The 10000-nt window shown below is 53.7% G+C and overlaps 1 protein-coding gene across 8 annotated transcripts in view; it reads left to right on the top strand.

The window, feature by feature from the left end:
* The window catches only part of LOC113816979 (abnormal cell migration protein 10), a 159233-nt gene that overhangs the window by 19377 nt on the left and 129856 nt on the right, over positions 1-10000 (top strand). For 6 of the 8 annotated variants that reach the window (XM_070118824.1, XM_070118823.1, XM_070118822.1 and 3 more), the window contains exon 1: positions 4852-4970. The exons of the other annotated variants lie outside the window; for them this stretch is intronic. The gene's annotated coding sequence lies outside the window, so the exon portion shown is untranslated. Of the gene's footprint in view, positions 1-4851; positions 4971-10000 lie in introns of those variants that run through there. 8 annotated transcript variants of the gene reach the window in all.

The following is a 10000-nucleotide window of genomic DNA, read 5'->3' as shown; positions in this document are numbered from 1 at the left end:
TGGGGAGGTTAGCCGGGCCGCGGGGGGTGGGTGGGGGGGGGGGGCGGCGCTAAGGTGACGCCGTAAGTAAGTCGTCATGCTGGAGTGCCGGGGAAAGGCTTATGGCAGGGAAGCCTTTTCGTCGGTTTGCCGTTAGTGTTCCGGCGCGCGACCCGAGTGGGCCTTGCGGGTCCGTCGGGAGCGAAGTCTGTGCCATGGCGAGTGTCCTGCACGACCGGGGGGGGGGGGCTGCCAAGCCTTTCTCCGACGATAAGCGAGGTCGTCGGTTTGGCGAGGCGTTTCACGGCGGCCTCCTTCACTCTGCATAGGGGACCGGTTTCCAGGTCGAGAAAGCAAGGGATTGCGTTTGGCGACACCTTTTGTTTTGGCGCGCGGCAGCTCGGGCGGCTTGCGTTCCGGATTTCCTGTTGCAGAGGCGAAAGAAGGTCCAAAAAAAGCATTTTCACTTTTAAATTTGGTCTTTATATTAAATGGTAGGCTTAATATATATATATATATATATATATATATATATATATATATATATATATATATATATATATATATATATTCCCCCATTTCTTTTTTATGAGGGGGTAGCGGAGGCGAGGTAGAAAGGAAACACCCAACACGCACACGCGAGCAAGAACAGCGGCCGTTCTGCTCCGAGAGTGCGTTTTATGGTTGCTGTGATTGTTGGGGAGAGGAGAGAGGGCCTGTTTTTCGAGACCAGGTGACAGTCGGTGCAAGGCAGATACGCTTTAGGATTTGGGACTGTGAAGTAAACCCCGCGACCTCCGGATGTGTTGAAATGCCGAATTGCGTTCTGTCACAGTCATGAAGTCTCGGCTGTAATTTCGGAGAGCAGAGCGCCGTGGGGGTTGACATTTCTTACGGGAGGCAAGACTTGTCGCGGACGTTAAACATCCCTCGTTCCATACGTTGTTGCGCAGCGATTCGGAGGTTGCGGAGATTTACGAGAACAGGAAGTACAGTCGTGAAGTTAGAAATTGGTGCTGCCATTACTGCAATATGTTGTATGTAACCTGCGTCACACAGACTCTTTGTATCCCGCAATTGTTGCTGTGTTACAGCGGTGTTGTTGATGTGGTGTTGCGGAGAAGTGGAGTCCGCGCTTGCAGTAAGCTGGACAGGACAGAGCGGGACGAGGCGAGTGAATGCAGCTGCGAGGAGGGCGGGCCTCCGCCGCCGCGACGGCCACCCTGAGGAATCCAAGGCACAGCCCTGCTTGCCTCCTTCATCGCCTTCACTGACTCATGGCTCTGGAATTCAACCGTATTATAGATCGAGAGAAATGGCCATGTGCATTGGTTATCCCCATTAGATTTACGGTTAGTTTTGTGCTACGTACATACGTTTTTAAAAAGAAAATACGCTTGAAGCCGAAGCTGTCCCCGGTCAAGGTCAGACGTACGCGTGGAGAGCCACCTTAATTGGCGCGCGCGGAGAACGGCATGAAACCTTTGGGCTGGAGACGAAGGCCCAGAATAATCTTCTCTGGCCTGATGGCGAAGGTGAAGGTGCTGGCTGAACGTGGCCGACATTGCCGGAGGAGGTGAACGACGGAGCAGAGATGTGGGTGCGCCTGGCCACGCCTGCCTCTGAGCGACTCTCGCGTTTCTGGCTCGGTCTCCCTTGCTCGAAGGACCTCCAGGGATCTGGATTGGAGGCGCCCTTGCTCTCCGCCACCTTTGCTTCTCCTGTGGGAAGCGATTTTGAGGGCGCGATGGGGTTCGTGAAGATCGAGGTCTGTGAGGAGAAAAACAAAATGTAATAAGGCATTGTTGATAATGCAAATAGTGATACCCAGCACCCTGCCGACCGCATTCCGACGGCGACGTCTCTCTGTACTTAAGGCTTCTCTCATGAAGAAGGTCGGGGAGAGGGTCCTCACAGGCAGGGCTTTATTATAAAGCTTGTGACTCCGCTTGATTACATAATGTGCAGGACAGCGGGCACGAGGCGCGGAGAGCCGCCGAGGTCGCTGGGTTGCCAGCATCCCTGTCAGGCTGGGACGCGAAGAGGAGGAGAGCGAGAAGAAGAAGGAGACGAGGAAGAGGAAAGGGAGGCTTAAGGTTTCTTTGACTACAGGGGGCAAAAATATAGCATGAAGATGCGCGCGCGCGAGAGCAGAAAGGTGGTCCGTATGAAGTGTCCTTCCGCGCTGCGTCCGAGGGAAGGCAGCTGACGGTCCCTCCGCCACGCCCCCAACGCGTGTCTCCGAGGCACACTGAGACCCTCGTTGTCTGCGGTAGAGTCTAGTATGACTTGCCTTTTTATTATTTTTTCATTATTCTTTTGGTTGAGATTCGTATCGTACATTATATATTCCTTCATAATCTACATGGGCTGCTGTATTTCTAGGAGTCTTGTATTGTTGTCCTTAACATAGTTTCCCCTCTCTTATCCGTGCTTTATCCTGATTGCTTATATCAAGTTGGTCGTAGATGAGAACCGTAGGACGGTCAGGATTCCTGCAGGAGCCTCTGCGCGTTCGCGGATGTAGGTCTGAATACTTAACAATGAGCGGCTTTGTTGATTGCCGAGCATCATTGCCGTTCCTTATCAGCCAAAGCAGTTGCAATTATCGCTTTTTCTCTCATTCCCTTTGTTTTTTCTTTCTCCTCATTGCTATTCGTTATCATCGAAAACAGTTGCGAGTTATCAGTTTTTCCCTTTCTCTTCCTTTTCTTTTTCTTTTGTTTTGGAGAACAGACAAGTGCGTGTGCTGTGGTCCCCGCTCTGCTAGGCGGCCGGCGTGCAGCTGCTGCTTAGGGGGCGGGCGGGCGGGCATGAGTGGGTGCAGAGTGGGCGCCCGAGGAAGTCACCACGTGCCCGGCCGCCCGATGCCATGCCACGCGCCGCCACCTTTGTTTTGTTGAGCTCCCTCTCGGACGCCTCCTCCTCCTGTCCCTTCTCTTCCTCTCCCTTCTCTACCGTCTCTTCATTCTCTCCTTCCTCTACCTCTTCCTCCTTTCCCGACTCCTCGCCCCCCTAGGAGCAGCCTCAGCCCATCCTCATTGAAGGCGCGACGGTGCTTCGATGATGCTACATGAAAGAAGGGTTGTATCAGTGCGCAGTCGTCGGCCAGCTGCACAAGCTAACCTTGAGGTGGAGGCGCACCATCTGCCGCAGGTGGCGCTGAGCTGCAGCTGCCGGCGCCTCGCCTCTTCCTCCTTGTTGCGCTGGAAGAAAAGGCCGATTACCTGTGTCCCTTCTCTTCTGTTGCGTCTTGGGAGAGCTCGCCCGGCCAGGCACGTTTCCGTTGCCGCTCTGTAAATGTGCACACACACTCACTCACTCACACACACACACACACACACACACACACACACACACACACACACACACACACACACACACACACACACACACACACACACACACACACACACACACACACACACACACACACACACACATACACAACATGCGTGCAACTCCGCCACAGGTCAGCGGCAGGTGGCGGCAGGACGGGTGCGGAGTGCTCGACCTCGGAGTACCTGCAGCCCTTGGCAAGATGTACTACTCACCGCCTCTGTTATTATCTTGTTATTCTCGTTTGATATTTCTCACCGCCTGTCTGTCTCTGCCTGCTCTTCTCTCTTTCCCGATGTCCTCCTTTCTTTGATTATCTCCAGCTCTGCTTCTCTCTCTCTTTGTATATATATATATATATATATATATATATATATATATATATATATATATATATATATATATATATATCCCTCCCACCCTCCCTCCCTCCTTCCCTCCCTCTTTCATCTTCTCTTTTCCTTTCCCCCTTTCTCTTCCTCGCACTCTTTGCCTTGTGTCCTGTCTTTGATATGATGGCGGTACTTGAACAAGTTCTTTTCTTTGTAGGAGTTGTCAAGGTCGTACTGGTATTATAACGAAGGAGGAGGGTGGCAGGGTATGTGGGGCGGGGGCAGGTACAGGGTGGAGGGAAAGGGCATGGGAAGGGGAGGAGGCAGGGGCAAGGATATGGGTATTGCAAGAAGGACAGGGGCAGGGACTGGGAGGGCGATGAAGAAGAGAACGAGGAGGGACGGGAAGAAGGTGGAGCAGTAGGGACACGAGAAGGAGGAAGAGAAGGCGAGGGGCAGGGGAAGGGGCGAGGTAGATTCTAGGGGCAGGGATAGCGGCAAGACTGGCGGTCAAGGGCGGCCGCGGGCGTGGGGGAGGCTGATCCAGATTTTATGGCGATGTGTGTAGTGCGTTTTTTGGGTGCGTGTCGAGGATGATGACCGATGTTGAGGCAGGTTTTGCGGTCCTCCCGAGGCTCGAGGCGCGACGGGAAGGAAAACAAAAAGGGCACGTGCTCGCCGCTTGCTTGGTTGTGCTGCGGGGATCTGGGTTTTACTTGCGTCTTTGTCGGCATGTCTTCCCGAGTCTTTGCTGTGTAATATACTGGTGCTGATTCGCGAAATTGTACCGTCTGTTTATTTTTGGTGGCGTGATGGGAGATTTTCAGATAAGGTTTATAAGTCTAGTCTCATTGTAACACGCCCTCCATTGGGCAACGGGATAGATTTATGGGCGTTTATTTTGATGCGATCTATTTCATGGGAGTTTTTCATCACACCAATAATGTATCAGACATTATGGTGCCATTATGGGAATGTTGTGGAGACCTCAGGTCAAGATCCCTCTGCCACAGCAACCCAGTATGGAGAGACATCTAAAGTACTGCAAAAAGGGTGAGGGGGAGGGAAGGGGGGTTAAGGCCAGGGGGAGGGGGAGGCGATGGCCCGAAGGAGGATAGAAGGACCACGTGGACTCACCTCGGCGGGTAGGGTGCAGGGCGGGAGGGTGACCGTAGGGGAGGGCGAGGGGGGTAGGGGCTGCGGGACTCGGCGCTGCCCGGCCTCACTCACTCCCCGCGCGTGGCGACGGCAGCACCCGCACGCACGGCCGCTCACACGCCACGGAGTGAGCCTCCCGGCCGCCTTTCGGAGGAGTTGCGAGTAAGCTTTCTTGTGTCTGCGCGTCCGTGTGCCTCGTGCTGTGGAAGATGCGATGTTTGAGTGTGAATAGGAGTGATAAGTTCTCTTGAAGTGAACCACCCAGAATAAGAGCAATCCATTTGTCAGTGGTCGTGCGGTCTACACTGGGCGTGTTGAGGCATTAGACGTGAACATAGTTAATAGCGACTCTTTAGTCGTAAGCCTGTGAATATCCAGTGAAGTGAGGCTTTTAAATCGTATGTTCGGTGGGGATTTGGAGCCACCATCCTTGAGGGGAAAGGTGAGACGCTGGTATTTCCTTAGGATGTCTTGGTGGCTCCTTCTCTCCGCCCCGCCCCCCCCCCCTCCCAGTGGCGCCTTGTGCTTAGGATGACACGGACCCACAGACCCACTCGGTGCGCTATGCGCTGTGGGAGTCATTGAAGGACGTGAGTGAACGAGGGAGGGAGTGGGGGAGTGAGCGTTTACCGAACGGGAAGTGAGGGAGTCCGTGTGCCTCGGCAAAGGAAGACGACGCTGACACGTCTTGGCGAGTCCGTCATGCAGTGTGTCATGTTTCCTAGCGACTGGGAAGCATGGTTTTATGTGTCTGCGGAGGAGCGATTGGCAACGATCTGCGTGGCGGACAGCGTGCATGGTGCTGGTGGATGCTGTCTCATGCATATTTCCCTTCTGTTTTTAATTCGTGATAGAGTGGAAATGGAGAACCGTTATGCATGACAGAACGAGCCCAAGTGAGTTATTTATTGGTCTGCACGGCGACGGAGGGAAATCAAATTCACTCACGAAGTGGCGGCTGGCAGGGCTCCCTGTGCGGCGCTGAGTCGCCTTTGTAAATGAGCAAAACTGCTGCCAATCAAACGTTTGTCCGGGGAATGTGTGCTGAGAGGGATTCAGGGTTAATCATGCCTTTAGCGGAGGTAGTTATCCTCACCGTTTCCGCGACCGTTATGTTTTTTGTCCTCTGACCTGCGGTTTTGTGGAAGGCGGAGTGATCAGATGGCCTCGGCTCTTCGAATGAGGCCTCGTCATCCTCTTTTTTTCTTGGAAAGCTTGAACGTTGTCAGACGAGCCTAGGAGTTTGTTTTGTCTGCTTTTGTGTGTTGTTTGACTGGATGTGTTTTGCGTGTGTTCAGCTGTGATTTGTTTATGTATATGCGCGGTTGTTTGTGAGGGTATGTGTTTGGGGCAGTGTGGTATGCCTTTAATTGATTGTATATGTGTCTGTAAAAGCGTTTGCTGTCCAAACGTTTAGTGGAAAAGTGAGGACGCCCCTTTGAAAGCTGTGGGGCAGGACACGCCTGCTGTGAGCGCAGTGAGTGGGTGGCCGTGTCTGCCTCCTGCTGCAGTAGTAGCCCGGCCCTCGCCCTGTCTCCCTCGGGAGCCACCTGGGCCACACCGCGCTTCCCTCGGGGGCGAGGCAGAGCGTGGTCGTGCCCTTCATCCGACGCGTCAGGGAACGCCAGGAACCGAGGCTATAAGGCCAGAGACAGATGGCCAGACGTGCAGGAATTAGTCTTAACGTCTTAATGCGCGCGAGCCCGGGGCTAATGGGCGCGGACGCAGCGCAGGGACGTGCAGGCACCGCGGAAATAAACAAATAAAAACTGGCACGTGAATACCAACGCGCGCGCCCGCAGAGAGAGAAAGAAGTAAATTGAGAATGACAATGGGATTGGAAATGATAATGAGAACGCTAACAAGAATCATAGTAACGCATACACTCGGAAAGAGAAAAGGGGAATCAGACAGACAAAAAGAGAGAGAAACGGAAAATGAACAGAGCTTATCCCAAACCTCAGGTGTGTCTCCTAATTCTCCATGGAGTGCGGCGATTCCTTCGCCCCTCTCCCCCCCCCCCCCGATCTGTTTAGCCCCACGCTCATCTCAACACAATCCCTCCCTCCCGCCATCCCCACCCCCTGCCATGCCGCGGCCCCGAGATTCGTGGGATTTATTGTCGCTAACGAGAGCCGCATGCGGGCTTCTGGCGGTGAGGGAGGAGGAGAGTAGGAATGGTACTAATAGGGGGAGAAGGGGAGGAGAAAGAGTGGGGGTGGGGGAGGGGCAGGGGTGTAGAAGAAGAAGAAGAAGAAGAAGAAGAAGAAGAAGAAGAAGAAGAAGAAGAAGAAGAAGAAGAAGAAGAAGAAGAAGAAGAAGAAGAAAGATGTAGAGGAAGAAGAAGTAGAAATGGAGGAAGGAAAGATGCAGGAAAGGGGGCTAGGGCAGTGTGGAGGGAGGCACGGGGAGGGAGGGGCCGATCCGTCGCACCCCGACTGCATTCCCGCCGCCACTCAGGACGGGGTCTGTTGATATCGATGTCTTCTCCCCTGCTGGTGATCCGCGTCATATTCTGGCGACGGCGACTGATTGCGAAAAGGAAAAAGCGACATCACTTCGATCCTTCCCATATGAATTGGTTTCAATAGATGCTAGGATATGAGCCAGTCACAGCTGACCTAACCGATTTCTAGTATCGTAATTGGATAGGGGGAAATCACAACGTTATAGTCATGTGAGATGCTCGGGATATGTCATGTGCGCATGATCGTGACAATACAACTACTACTGTTTGTTTGTTTATGAACCCATTATCTATCTTTTTATCTATTTCATTTTAGGGAGGACTTAGATGGGCATAGGTGTGTTGTGGGCGTTGCCTGCCTGATCGCCGAGAGAATCTTCATGCAAATTTCGACCTGTTTTTTATTATTAATGTTGCTTTTTTCTGCGATGGGTAGAAGGCTGGTTATCGCTTGACGCGCTGACACGCTGACATTTGCCTTGGCTTCTTGGATGAGCTATTGGTTCCCGAGAGATGAGGTGGGGAGGGGGCATGGCTTTCCGGGTGGGGAGAGAGTTTCGGAATTTATTGTCATTACCATGTTGCCAGTGAATGGGCATTGGGGTTGCTGTTGTTGATTTGTTACACGAACGCAATGTCATTCTTTCATTTTTTCGCTTAACACTGTCATCGAAGCCTCCCCCTCTCTCCCTCTCCCTCCCTCCTCCCTCCTCCCACTTCCCTCCTCCTACTCTTCTTACTCCTCCTACTCCCCCTATCCTCCCCATCCTTCCATCCTCTCCCTTCCAGCTCTCTCCCTTCCCCATCCCTCGCACCCTATTTGCCCCTCTGTCTCTTCTCCTCCACCTCTCCTCTATCCTTCCCACCTTTCTCCCTCACGCATCCCTTCCTCCCAAATTGCCTCTCCACCTCTCCCCCTCCCTCGCCCTCTCTCCCTCCTGGGGAATCATGTGGTCCAAGAATGAGGAAGTTGTGTGCGCGTAGCGTCGGTGTGGTTGCGGTGGCAGCCGGATGGGATGTGTTGTCAGGTTGGCAGGCGTGGGCGGTTTGGTGGGCGTAATGGGCTAACGGGCGTGCACCTGGATGTTGAGGAGCTGCAAGTTGGGTGGGTGAGGGCGTGGGCGCTTCTCGAAGTCAGGAACGGGACGAGGGCCTTCTCCCAATCTTCCTTTCTCTTACCTTCTCCCTCTCCCCACCACTCTTTCCCTCCACCTCCTCTTCCCCTACCTTCGCCCCACCCCCTCCCTTCGTCGGGTAGATGCGGGGGCGGCCATGGAAATGAGCGGGGCATTATGGCAGCGAAACAGAGGACGCGCTGTGGTGGGCGCCCGCCGACGCCCGCAACCCCCACCCTCCCCGCCCCCCACCCGGAGATAGCATCGCCGCGCGACGCTGCCGCCCTGTGGTGCACGAAGGGTCCCGAGGGCCGGTACAGGGCCGTTGGATTCTCTTGTTACTCTCAGCTTTTCCCCGTCTGGCAAGGTGTTTGGAGAGTAAATAAATGTAATTGCTGATCGAGACTGCTGGAAATGGGTATTGGTTGATAAAACTGATTTATGTATAAATGTTTATTTTCAATTTTTATAAAGGTTATGCCAAGGAAGCGATTGTGGCTGTCAGTCACCTGTGAGAGTCTCTTCTTTGGAAGCCGTTCGACTTGGATTTAAGAAAAGGTATTTCAAGGGGTTTTGCGAGCTCTGCCGTCCCGCAGCGGAAAGATTCTCCCCGAGTGATTACGAGAAGCCCTCGGGGACGTGCCAGCCAGCCAGGAGGCCATGGGGAGGCCTGGGGAGCATTCCGCACTGAGAGACAATTGGCTGGTTCTTCTCCTTCGGCCTCCCCAGGGTTGGGGGCGTTCCCCTCGGCGACGGCATGGCTGTTGCTGTTGCCGCTGAGGGGGACCTCTCCCCCCCTCTCGGCTGCCCGGGGAGAGGGGAGCCCTAGCAGAGGAGGAGCGCTGAATGGGCGCGATTGGCAGGCTGCACGCGGGCGGCGGCAAAGGAGCTCGCGTCCGATTCCAAGATGAACTTTCGCGACAAGAATGGACCCGCCTCCTCCTTTGTCTCGCCCATTTTATTTCTCAGAGTTAATGGTTTTCTTTCCCTTATTTCTCAGTGTAAATTATTTTTTTTCTCTTTATTTCCCAACGCAAATGGTTTTCGTTCTGCCTACTTACCGAAACAATACCGCAATGATTAGCAGCCCTTTCGGGGGACCCTGAGTGTTTACATACGGCGGGCGCGTTGTTTAGGTGAATTGTTTAGACGAAGGTCATTAACAGAGGGCGAGGGGGCGGCTGCCCTTGGTCCCCCTCAAGTACCAGCTTGGCACAGCCCTTCCCCTCTCACTCACTCACTCTTACTCACTCACTCACTCACTCACTCTCTGTCTCTCTCTCTCTCTCTCTCTCTCTCTCTCTCTCTCTCTCTCTCTCTCTCTCTCTCTCTGCCTCTCTCTCTCTGCCTCTCTCTCTCTCTCTGCCTCTCTCTCTCTCTCTGCCTCTCTCTCTCTCTCTGCCTCTCTCTCTCTCTCTGCCTCTCTCTCTCTCTCTGCCTCTCTCTCTCTCTCTGCCTCTCTCTCTCTCTCTGCCTCTCTCTCTCTCTGCCTCTCTCTCTCTCTCTGCCTCTCTCTCTCTCTCTGCCTCTCTCTCTCTCTCTGCCTCTCTCTCTCTCTCTGCCTCTCTCTCTCTCTCTGCCTCTCTCTCTCTCTCTCTCTTTCTTTCTCT

This window comes from Penaeus vannamei, chromosome 43 (assembly GCF_042767895.1).
Source record: "Penaeus vannamei isolate JL-2024 chromosome 43, ASM4276789v1, whole genome shotgun sequence".
NCBI classification, from domain to species: domain Eukaryota; kingdom Metazoa; phylum Arthropoda; class Malacostraca; order Decapoda; family Penaeidae; genus Penaeus; species Penaeus vannamei.
This window is presented reverse-complemented; position numbering and strand designations above follow the sequence as displayed.